At 34.9% G+C, this 12930-nt stretch overlaps 1 non-coding gene across 1 annotated transcript; it reads left to right on the top strand.

Annotated features, from left to right (window-relative positions):
- Positions 1-2886: 2886 nt before the first annotated feature.
- On the top strand, positions 2887-2959 carry Trnas-aga. The gene has a single exon. It is a non-coding gene; the product is annotated as a tRNA-Ser (tRNA).
- Positions 2960-12930: the final 9971 nt, after the last annotated feature.

Raw genomic sequence — 12930 nt, 5'->3', positions numbered from 1 at the left:
TTTATGTAAATAACAATGTATGAATTACAAAAACATATGTGTCAAACTAACTTTTTATAGTTGGTACAGATTAAAATTCGTCCCCTTAGCTTCTGTTTGAAATGTGCTCGTTTAATAATAAAATTTGTCAGAAAAATAGATTGTTTACGTAAAACAATAAGGTCTTTTTGTAGCGATCAAAACGCAGGAAGGCCTACATGAACCATGTAATGTTGATTCGCAGAAAACATTATTTTCCATTTCTTCAGACCAATTTATATGGGGAAAAAATAGTTTCCAACCAGAGCAAGGTCGTTTAAAGCTTCCCAATATAGATTAAGTGTTGTTTTAGCCGTCCTATTCACCTTACCATTTCTACTCATTCCGACAAGATCGTGGTTTCAGATCACGTGACACTACATTAAAACCTGATATAATGAAAGGCAAAATAGTTTGTGTCAGAAAAGTTTAAAGTTACTTTTATTATTACTTTCTAGATCTGTCAAATATTATAGCAGATTATTGTTTTTTTCACTGTTCATGTTTTCAATTGTATATAAAGCCAGACTAAATTATTTGTCACTGTTTTAATGAGCTAAAATATTAGCTTTCAATAATATTTTACCCACGCTTCCTGTTATGGAAGATTTAGCAAGTCGCTTTTTTGCACATTACTTTTACAAGTGAATTGTAGCATTAGATAATGTAGCACTGTGGAATATTTTGACAATACTAAGCTATAAATATGAGTTTTAAATAGTGCATTGGCAAATCATGTCACACATCTTCCCCGTGACTATTTTCAAAAGTTACAAAGAACGATTCACGCCACACGTTGACAATAGTGTCACCATTATGCTTAGAAACATGGAATGTAATTTGAAAACTGTATTACGATAATGATATGGTTGAAATATCTTAACAAGGACATTTTATTTACCTTTTTGATGCATGTCTTAAAATGCTACTTCGTATTTTAATTGTCCCTTTGATTATATAAATATTAACAACAATTATAAAACAAGATATGTCAACCTATAACAGTCACTCTGGTTGGCTCGGATGTCTTAATTAACATTTTGAAAAGGAATACGTGCTTATGAACCTTAGAAAATGTACCACCTCACAAGATATGTTAAAAACACAAAAATGTTTAACGCACATCTATCACGTAAAGGTCATTAATCAATCAATGTAATACGTCAATCGGTTTCATATTTATGTAGAGGAACTGGGTCGAACGTCGACGATCGGGTAGTTCAGTCATATAAATAAACAATTTGAAGTTTTCTATTCGCCCATTTTTCTCATAAACCTGTCATTATTATTGTTTAGCCGACATTGCATATCCTTTTTGATACAGAGAAACCGGCGACTGATGGGAAAACCCCGTCCATATGGACTGTGAAATGCATTTCTATTTATTCCCTTTGGTATTAGGGGGTTTCTGAAAGTAGAACAGGAAAACATATAGCATCTATAAAGCAGCAGAGTTTGTCAAAACGATATGTTTTCCTTGGCAGTTTATTTTGATATGTCTACACGTACTCCGTGTATGAATCAAACCTCCGTTTTGATTGTTGGCGAGTCCTTGTACACTGTATATATACCGTTATCACGGTAATATCAAAAAGTAATCATATTTCTTACTGAATGGAAAATTGTATTGTCATAACCATGACTTATTAATAGAGTACTAAGTATAGCTACTATTTCCCAAAATCATAGGTAAGTTAATAGGTATTTGTGAATTGATAAGATTTTGATTGATTTCATGTCCTTATTGAATAATACATCAATAACCCATTGATTCTTTGGAGAAAGGGGGTTAACAGTTTTGTAAACGTATTTTATTGCTGTTTAATGCACATGCTATCACAATTTACCAAATACATTTTAAATTTTTCATTACATTAAAATTGAGTTAATGTTACTGTGGAATTTTTCAATTGAGTTTATATGACACTAGAAATATAAACTAATGGAAATCAGTTATTGGTGTATTTCGCCATATATAAAGTAAGAATGCGTATATATTGAGTGCTATTCATACATGTAAATGTCTTTTTTAGAAATAAAAATAAAAACAATGTTTCTGTTTTATCTTTACATGTTACAGTATAACCCTATACAATTCAGAGACCGAATATACAAATACAAACACGGACTTTAATAGTTTTATTGATGAGACAAACATATAACAATACATTGTATTTGTTTAATTAATGAGACAGATTTAGATACAAAACATTGTCTATTTTTTGATTGATGAAACAGATATAAATAGAGAGATAATTCTATAGAAACAATATAGGAGGAACAATGGAAACTATTCGGAGAGGGCAGACGGACATTGATAGATGGACCGACATCTTCATTAAATTGCTTAGATGGACCGACATCTTCATTAAATTGCTTTCATCAATATGATACCAGCCCAGGTGAAAAAGTTTAACATTGTCATCCTCATCCTCCCCATCCTGCCTTACTCCCTCTTCATCATCATATTCGCTTTTTGTTTGTCACTTATTTAGAGAGCTAAACATGATAACTGTCCATGGTATTCACCCGCACGCCCTGTTCAGGAAGATTTAGCGAGCCTCTTTTTTAGCACATTATTTTCACTTAAGTGAATTGTATCATTTAATAATCCATATACATAATGTAGCTCTGTATGGAACATTTTCACAATAACATATCAATAAAAGTTTTAAATAGCGCGCATTTGCAAATCATCTCATACATTTCCTCGTGAAAATTATTAAAGTTAAAAGGTACGATTTACACCAAACTTTAAAACAAAGTTGTATAGCAATATAAGACAAGTGATGTGATGGTCATCAATAAGTCCAGGCAGCACGTCACTCGGTTTCATAACTATGTAGCGGAACTGAGTCGAAGTTCGACGACCAGGTAGCTCAATTGGTAGAGCGTTCGTCTAGAGTTCGGAAGGTCCTGAGTTCGAATCTCGGTCTGGTCATGCATTGCTCTTGAGTTCCGAAGTTCAATTATGATCTTTAAATATTACTTATCAAGATATTGTTATTTAGGGCAAGCGGAGTAATTATATTATAAACATATATCTGAACATTTTCTTCATGTTGGGAAGTATGGATTGTAAAACGATTCGTTTAGCACAACCAATAATTGTTTATATGCGACGTTTCGATGACTAGTACGGTATTGTATACTCTGTCAGCTTCCTCAGACAAATGACCAGTGAAGCGACTGCATATGTATACAAAGGTGTAAAATATGTACGAGTTGTCCATAAATCGATGTCGATTCGGCTACGCTGTTCGCTTAAATGTGTTCCCATATCCTCGATCTCGTTATATATTCCGCCAGAAACCACAGGCATTTAATATGAGAATGTAGAATGAAAAAAGACAAAAGCTGGATAAAGAAACAGATAAATAAAGAAGGAAGGAAGGCAAGAAAGTACGTACATGATCACGTGTAATGATAGTGTGTAAACAACTTCAATTCATTCACTTGTCGAAGGGCACTGTTTGAAGCTTAATATTATGGTCTATCTCACCTGTATGGAGTAGTTTCAGTACAGAATGTATTGTGTTTTCAATACAAACTTTATGATAATGCAGTTTTCAAACGAAATACTTTATTATAATACTTCTATTAGTATTACTTGGAGGCACCTTAGTCTAGTGGAAGGACGCCGAGCTCGTGACCGAAGGGTTGCTGGTTCGAGTCACGTCACAGCACTGTGTTGTATCTTTGAACAAGATACTTTACTCCGCTTGTTCCAGTCTACTCAGCTGTAAATGGGTACGTGACTGGGCAGTGCTAGAATTGTTGAATACTAGCTGTGAGCGCCGAAAGGGCAGCACCGACTGTATGCTCCCCGGGGAGTTGAGAAAGATAGTGACTGGTTGGAAAGGCCCTATCACCACGGATAATGATTTGTGAACCGCTTCGAGACGACCTACGAACTTCGAATTATTATCATTTTATTATTATTCTACTTCAAAGACAAGCTGTCAGATTTTAAAAATAGATTTTATTTATTTGAATTTTATTACTCTTTTTTCAAATGGAAAAAGATAATTGTTTTAATTGTAAATTCCAAAAATGGTCGATGATGCAAATTCCTTTCTTCTTTAATTTTATATCTCCATATCAGATCTGGCGATCATAAATTTTAAATGTATTTTGATTGTTTGTTACTGACTGTGATTGGTACGTGTTCATGTTTCTGTACTGAAAAAGGGGCCGATTGTCTTGAAAATTTGACAAATTTATTTTTTATTATATGATGTTATATATGCGTAATATTGAAATGCATCGTTTCTTATTCGGATGAGCAAACATTTGCCAACGTAGAAAACAACCAAAGAGGTATGGCGGGTTGCTATGCCTATTTCCCCAAAGTTATGTTACGCTATAGTGCGCGCACCAACCGTGTACTGTTATGACGCGTCCTCAGGTATTTTTATACGGGTAGCTATATCGGAATCCTGTGTCTAAGGATAGATTATTGTAAACATGGCTATTAATACAAGCGTTTAACGATAAAGGCTCAACAGAATGCTTATTTCACGTTATTTATATTGATTTATAACAAAGTATACGCTTATATGTAATACAAGATCGTGCAATCTATACGAAACAGTTTTGAACGGATTTAATTTTCATCACTACTACCTGCGTTCGGTAAATCGGTAGCATTCAGAATGAGTTCTGAGAAAGTATCCGGTCTCGGGCGATAATCCGCATGTCGAGCAAAACATAAATACCATAATGCCATGGCTACGTGTGAGCAGCGTCCAACAGTACGGGCACCTGCTCGACATTCATAGTACCAGCCGGTTATATTGCGCTGTGAAAATTCTACCCAGAGGTTGTGTTGCTTTGATGAAATGTGGGGGGAATTAAGACGAACATGAACAACGTTGGGTTCCTCACGATTGACATAGATGACATTTCAAGCAAATGAGGCTGTCTTCCCTGATAAGTTTTCCCGCATTTTCGGTAAATATTTCCGATAACAACAGTTCATTTTTCTTGCTTGGCCCTTTTTTATCCTGACGCAACAAATCCCACATATTTGGTATTTCGGCATTATTTGTTGGTGTTTGAGCACTTGATATAATTAGTTTGCCAGTTAGAGGGTCAAACAGTTCATAAATTTCATCAAAGCTTTTTTACCTGTGATATATATAACGAACAAAAATTAAGCTTTATCGTGAACTGAATGAATACATGCCTCTTAATTTAAATCTACTTCTATTTGGACATACATCTCTTTCGGAACAGGAAAACATAACGATATTCATGCATACTCAGCAATACATTCGTGACTCTAACAGATTCTAGTACCCCCCCCGCCCCCTCCCCCTTGTCCCCTCTCTCTCCCTCTCTCTCAATTGAACCATAATATCCACTCTCTCTAAGAGGAAGATACTATATGTCATACATTAATAATGATGAGGATGTATGTATTATAATTACAGACTATTATCCCCCCTGTCTCTTCCCCCTTCCCCCCTTTTCTCTCTCTGTCTCTCTCTTATAATTTCAATTTATAAATTAAAGCATTTAAAAATGAAATAGTGTATATATGTAAATTAATTCTGCCATCTTGTTGTACTATTGTAAATATATGCTTGTAATTTTGCTAGGAAAGGGCTTAATATAAGTTTGATAACTTGTGCCCAATCCATTTGCTTGGCAATAAAATATGTTTAAACTAAATCAAAGCTGTACTGTACACGTGTGCAGGGATTTGTTGACAAGCTTTGATAGAAGTATGTCGCACTAAATAGTAACGAAATTATTACTAAAAAAAATGATAAATCAATAGGTATGTTATTAAAATGTAAACAACATTTTCCATCGATTTGAAAAACAAGATATTGCTTCATTAAGGAAAATGATCACATGCCTAGATATTTAAAAAAGAAAATAAAAGAAAGAAAAAAAAACTGAGGGAAGATTCGAACCTGCACCGTTAATTTTTAGTCACAAATAAACTACGTTACACATTGGCAATTACAAACTGATTTAACCCGAGAAACACCTGTCGCAGTTAAGAGAAACTTGATCAACCCTGTTTTTCATTATTTGAGGACTTTCCCAAAGGAGGACCACTTTTCCGTAATGCGATTTGTTTTTGCATATTACATCACGGTCACAAAAAGTTTATTCAAAAGTTGGTCCTCGGATGGGAAAGTGTTGAAAGTATTTTTTAAGTCCGGGAAACCCCATCAGTGTATATGGCTATATTTGCAGTATCATATTAGCAATACCTAATTTCTCAGCAGTTTAAAAATTCATATTCAATTAGTTCTATATCTTTTGTATGCATTTTTGATACACGAAATGTTTTATTCCTTAATTTGTTTACCCGTTTTCATAAATGCCGACCTAGGGAAATACGGGCAGTTTTCCGCCATACCTCTTTATGAAATCACTATAGTAAAACAGCTCAGGAACATCAAATGCCCCAACACTGTATTGGTTATGACGTCTACGTCATGTCTAATTTTGAAAACATTATTTTGTAGTAAAGGAGGTGCCCTCTCCCAATAACCTACCACTACCCAACAAACATACCCCCTCCTTCCCCTGTGCTTCTGACTATCAGTCGGTTTCTATAAACCAAAAAATGTCATCTCGTTCCTATATTTAGACCTTTCAAAACACTTTGTAAATTGTTAATACATGCAAATGTCATAAAAATGTGATTTTATTTGCTCATTTATCTCATAAACCTGTCATTACTGTTGTTTCGCTGACATTGCATATCCCTTTCGATACACAGTGTCCGCCGACTGACGGGAAATGCCCGTCCATATTGAAGTAACGTACCGTGAAATACATTTAAATTGATTACCATTGGTATTGGGGGGTTTCTTAAAGTATAGCAGGAGAAAATATATCGTCTATAAAGCAGCAGAATTTGTCAAAACGATATGTTTTCCTTGTCAGTTCGCTTTGATCTATCTACACGTGCTCGGTGCCTATTGTTGGCGAACACGAGTCCTTGTACACTGTATATACAACGTTATCACGATAATATTAAAAAGTCATTATATTTATGATTGAAATGAAAATGTCATGGCCAGATCTCTGACGTATATATAGAAAATAAGCTATTATTTCCCCAAATCAAACGTTAGTATAGAAGCATTGTGAAGTGACAAGATCTTGATTGATTATCTGTCCTTATCAATTCATTATTAAGCCAGTATTGATTGAGCAGGGAAGGAGGTCGGAGATTAACAATTCTTAAACATCTATTGAGATTTTTTTTTTATTGCAGTTCAGTGTGTTATTACAATTTACCAAGTACATTTTGAAATTAACATTTAGTTTGAGTTTATGTGACAGTTCCTTTTTGAAATTGAGTTAATATGACACGAGAAATTTAAAATGAATGTTACACTAAGGGATACGATTGCTATCTAAGTTCGTGGGTTTTAATCATTGCATATATATTGAGGTGTTATTCATGTATGATGTCTTCTGAGAAATAAACGACAACCAATTATGCGGTTTCTTTAATGTTTAAATTTTAATTTTAATGAAGTTACGATGCCACAGTATGACCCTATATACCCAAACAAGAGACTCATAAATACAGTACATGGTCTATGATTAACCATTGATGAGACACATATATATATATAATATATTACATGGGTCCGCAGTGGCCAAGTGATAAAGGCGTCTGACATTCTGCTACCACTAGCCCTCCACCAATGGGTCGCGGGTTCGATACCTACGTGGGGCAGTTGCTAGGTCGGTGGTTTTTCTCCGAGAACACCGGCTTTCCTCCACCACCGAAACCTAGCACGTCCGTAAATGACCATAGCTGTTAATAGGACGTAAAACACAAACAAACCAAACTATACATTGTACCTGTNCTAGGGAAATACGGGCAGTTTTCCGCCATACCTCTTTATGAAATCACTATAGTAAAACAGCTCAGGAACATCAAATGCCCCAACACTGTATTGGTTATGACGTCTACGTCATGTCTAATTTTGAAAACATTATTTTGTAGTAAAGGAGGTGCCCTCTCCCAATAACCTACCACTACCCAACAAACATACCCCCTCCTTCCCCTGTGCTTCTGACTATCAGTCGGTTTCTATAAACCAAAAAATGTCATCTCGTTCCTATATTTAGACCTTTCAAAACACTTTGTAAATTGTTAATACATGCAAATGTCATAAAAATGTGATTTTATTTGCTCATTTATCTCATAAACCTGTCATTACTGTTGTTTCGCTGACATTGCATATCCCTTTCGATACACAGTGTCCGCCGACTGACGGGAAATGCCCGTCCATATTGAAGTAACGTACCGTGAAATACATTTAAATTGATTACCATTGGTATTGGGGGGTTTCTTAAAGTATAGCAGGAGAAAATATATCGTCTATAAAGCAGCAGAATTTGTCAAAACGATATGTTTTCCTTGTCAGTTCGCTTTGATCTATCTACACGTGCTCGGTGCCTATTGTTGGCGAACACGAGTCCTTGTACACTGTATATACAACGTTATCACGATAATATTAAAAAGTCATTATATTTATGATTGAAATGAAAATGTCATGGCCAGATCTCTGACGTATATATAGAAAATAAGCTATTATTTCCCCAAATCAAACGTTAGTATAGAAGCATTGTGAAGTGACAAGATCTTGATTGATTATCTGTCCTTATCAATTCATTATTAAGCCAGTATTGATTGAGCAGGGAAGGAGGTCGGAGATTAACAATTCTTAAACATCTATTGAGATTTTTTTTTTATTGCAGTTCAGTGTGTTATTACAATTTACCAAGTACATTTTGAAATTAACATTTAGTTTGAGTTTATGTGACAGTTCCTTTTTGAAATTGAGTTAATATGACACGAGAAATTTAAAATGAATGTTACACTAAGGGATACGATTGCTATCTAAGTTCGTGGGTTTTAATCATTGCATATATATTGAGGTGTTATTCATGTATGATGTCTTCTGAGAAATAAACGACAACCAATTATGCGGTTTCTTTAATGTTTAAATTTTAATTTTAATGAAGTTACGATGCCACAGTATGACCCTATATACCCAAACAAGAGACTCATAAATACAGTACATGGTCTATGATTAACCATTGATGAGACACATATATATATATAATATATTACATGGGTCCGCAGTGGCCAAGTGATAAAGGCGTCTGACATTCTGCTACCACTAGCCCTCCACCAATGGGTCGCGGGTTCGATACCTACGTGGGGCAGTTGCTAGGTCGGTGGTTTTTCTCCGAGAACACCGGCTTTCCTCCACCACCGAAACCTAGCACGTCCGTAAATGACCATAGCTGTTAATAGGACGTAAAACACAAACAAACCAAACTATACATTGTACCTGTTTGGTAAACGGAACAGATAGATATAACAGTGTACTTGTTTGGTAAATGAAACATACGTTGGACATAGTTTGTACTAGTGATATCAACATTATCGGGAAATGTGTTGTTGGTGAAGGGTTTCTTGACCAGCCAATTAGATATCACTGTCCTACCTACTGTTCTTTTAATATCTCAAGGCCAGTGCAGCATACGTTCAAGCGAAACGTTTGGCTCTTTGATCGTGGAAATGATGATTTGTTAAGAGAAGAGCTGAACATAGTGAAATGGAACATGTTGATTGAAGTTGAAGATATAAATGTCTCTGTTACAAATTTTATAAACACTATCCCAGATATTGCTAAAACTTGTATTCCTAACAAACTTGTAACTGTTAGATCAAATGAACCTCCCTGAATGTTTAACGAAATTCGGAGATTAATTCGTAACGTGCGTATCATAGAGCCAAGCGTTGTCTCTTAGCGATACTCATTGGTCAAAATTCCCTCAAATCCGTAATACATGTGCCAACAACATAAAGCATGCTAAAGCCAGATATATAAAATAAAAATATGTGAAAAACTTGAAAAACCTAAAAATCTCAATGCAAAAGATTGGTGGAGAACGGTACAATTATTACTACCAAACTCTGGAAAATTCTGCATACCACCACTTCTTCACAATGGTACTGTTGTCTCTGATACCTTTGATAAAGCTTGCTTATTTAATTACTTCTTCTGTGCCCAATCAACTATTGTTGATACTGACGCTGTCCTCCCAGATATTGTGGATGAATGTAACCATATTTCATCTAATATTAACATACATCATCTACTATCGATGTAAAAGATGCTATACTTAACCTTGATTGTTCTAAAGCTGTCGGTCCTGATCTTGTTACTACTGAAAGATATTCTATGTAACCCTGTAAGTGTCATCTTTAACAAGTCACTTATCTCGGGAGTGTTTCCATCTGAATGGGAAAACGCAAATGTCACCCATGTGTACAAAAAAGGGTAAATCCGTTTCAAATACCTACAGGCCTGTAAATGGAAAAGTGCGTCTAGAAGTATATCTATAATCTCCTACATGACCACCCTCTTTTATCCTCTAACCAGTCAGGGTTTCGACATGGCCATTCACCCGTCAATCAGCTACTTGCGGTCAGAACGGTAAAGAAATAAGACAGGAGAAGTCAATTAATAAGTTGGAAAAACTTACGGACTAATCCCTTTCTTAAAATGTTGTCAATAAAATATGTTTAAACTAAAAGAAATAAGAACGGTTTTCTGTGGTATAAGCAAAGCTTTCGACCGCGTTTCGGATAAAGGTCTTCTTTATAAACTATCTTGTTTTGGCATTCGGGGTTCATTACTAATTTGGTTTGAAAATTATCTTTGTAATTGTAAACAGAGAGATGTTATTAACGGTAAAAGTTAAAATTGGTCAAACGTTAGAGCTGGAGTTCCTCAAGGTTCCATATTGGGCCCCCTTTCGTTTCTTATTTTTATCTATGATATTGTAAAAGACATTAATGCTACCATTAGGTTTTGCAGATGACACTTCCTTCTACACCATCATCGATTCTCCAAGAATTAGTGCCGGAAATCTAAATAATGACTTCAATAAAATTCATGAATGGTCCAAGAGATGGTTGGTAAACTTTAATCCTGCTAAAACAGAAACAGTACTGATAAGTAGGAAAACTGTACCCCTTTTCATCCTCCTCTTATCATGAACAATATAACCATTACTGAAGTTAAGTCACATAAACATCTTGGTTTATTTCTGTCTGGAAATGGCTGCTGGATCGAACACATTAAAATTTAAAATCAAATTTATCACCAAATTTAACATTTTACGGAAATTTAAGTTTACCTTAGATAGTTTGTTTGTTTGTTTGTTTGATTTTGTTTAACGTCCTATTAACAGCTAAACCTTAGATAGCAGACCATGTGTCTTCAAACATTGTATTCGACAGTCACACATATTGGAGTATGGAGATATTATTTGGGACTGTCTTACTAAATCCCAGTTCGACTTATTAGAAGACCTCCAACTGGAAGTAGCACTGCGTATGTATAGTAACTGGTGGTACTAGGCTCACTAGTAGAGTTAAGCTTTACCTTGAAACGGGCTGGCTTCCTCTCTAGCAAAGGCGTATACATCACCAGATAATCTACTTTCATGAAATGGTCCATGGTCTCGTCCCGAAATACCTAGAAGATATTCTCCCTCGGCGTAACAACAGCTTCACGACTACAATACCCGCGAAGGCAACAATTTTCGTCATCTTATGTCGTACTTATCTATACAGGAAGTCTTTCTTGCCTTCCGTAATTGATCTAAGGAACTCCTTACCAAACTCAATAAAAGGTGACCCCTCCACATCTATATTAAAATATTACCTGTATGAACCATCCCACAAAGTCCAAACCTTTCTACTTTATAGTAAGTAAGCTGGGTCAGATTCACCAAGCTAGACTTAGAATTGAGTGCAGTTCCCTAGAATTGTACTTGTATCGTAGAAACCTTGTTGATAGGCCTTTGTGTTCATGTATGGAAAATAACGAGACAAATGAACATGATTTTTTACACTGCCGCATTTTTTCACAACTCCGTGTACGTGTCGTCACTGAGATATATCGTCCAATTTCAAGTAAATTACTGCTGTGAAGAACATGCATTAATGTTCTCCTGTACTCAAAATTTCATTATCAGCTCTCAAAGATTTTCAAAATATACCTGCCGTTTACACTGGTATTTTTCATATACTTAGCTGTTTACAATCAATTGATACAGGGTAAATCTAAGATATTCTCTATCCCCCCTTTCCTATCCTATCCTCCCTTATTTTCCGTTTTTACGCATATACTCAACGCATTGCTGCATATTTCGTTCTCAAATATTACAGTCATAAAACATGTGGTCCTCAAATCTCACATGTATTTTTTCCACTGGAGATGGATCTACACATTTTTTCCACTTATTTGTATGTTGCATTAGAGTTTATTTCAACGACTGTTAAAAAAACCCGGTAAAAATGTACTTAGAACTTATAACAAACAGCTGGCTTTTGATTTATTCGGCCAATGATCGATTCAAGCGGGTAGTAATTAGCTCGTGCACTGCATTTTCAGCGTAGTGTTGAAATTGATACAAAAATGTATACATATCCCGATGTTTCCCTATGTATTTCTGGTTAAATAAAAGAAAAAAACATATTCGCCATTAATTTTTAATCGTTATTCAACAATCAAGTTCTTATACTGTGAAGCTCTATTACACAGCGTCACACATGTAACTTCCTTAATTTCAAACACATAGCATCGCTATTAACATGCTTAACACCAAAAATGTACTTTTTAATTTGTTTTTTCGTTTATTATTATTATTATTATTTTTAAACCCTTTTTTGAATCTTTATGCAATTTGATTTTACACGTAATACTATCAAAACATATCTTTAAGAATAAATGCATATTATGATAAATTTTAAATAGTCATCTGCGTTAACGCCTATTTAACATAGAAGTGTTGTTATTGGATTTACTACGGTAATATGTAAAGATAATCAGAGTGACT

Source organism: Mizuhopecten yessoensis, unplaced genomic scaffold (assembly GCF_002113885.1).
Source record: "Mizuhopecten yessoensis strain PY_sf001 unplaced genomic scaffold, ASM211388v2 scaffold2329, whole genome shotgun sequence".
In the NCBI taxonomy this organism is placed as follows: Eukaryota; Metazoa; Mollusca; class Bivalvia; order Pectinida; family Pectinidae; genus Mizuhopecten; species Mizuhopecten yessoensis.
This window is presented reverse-complemented; position numbering and strand designations above follow the sequence as displayed.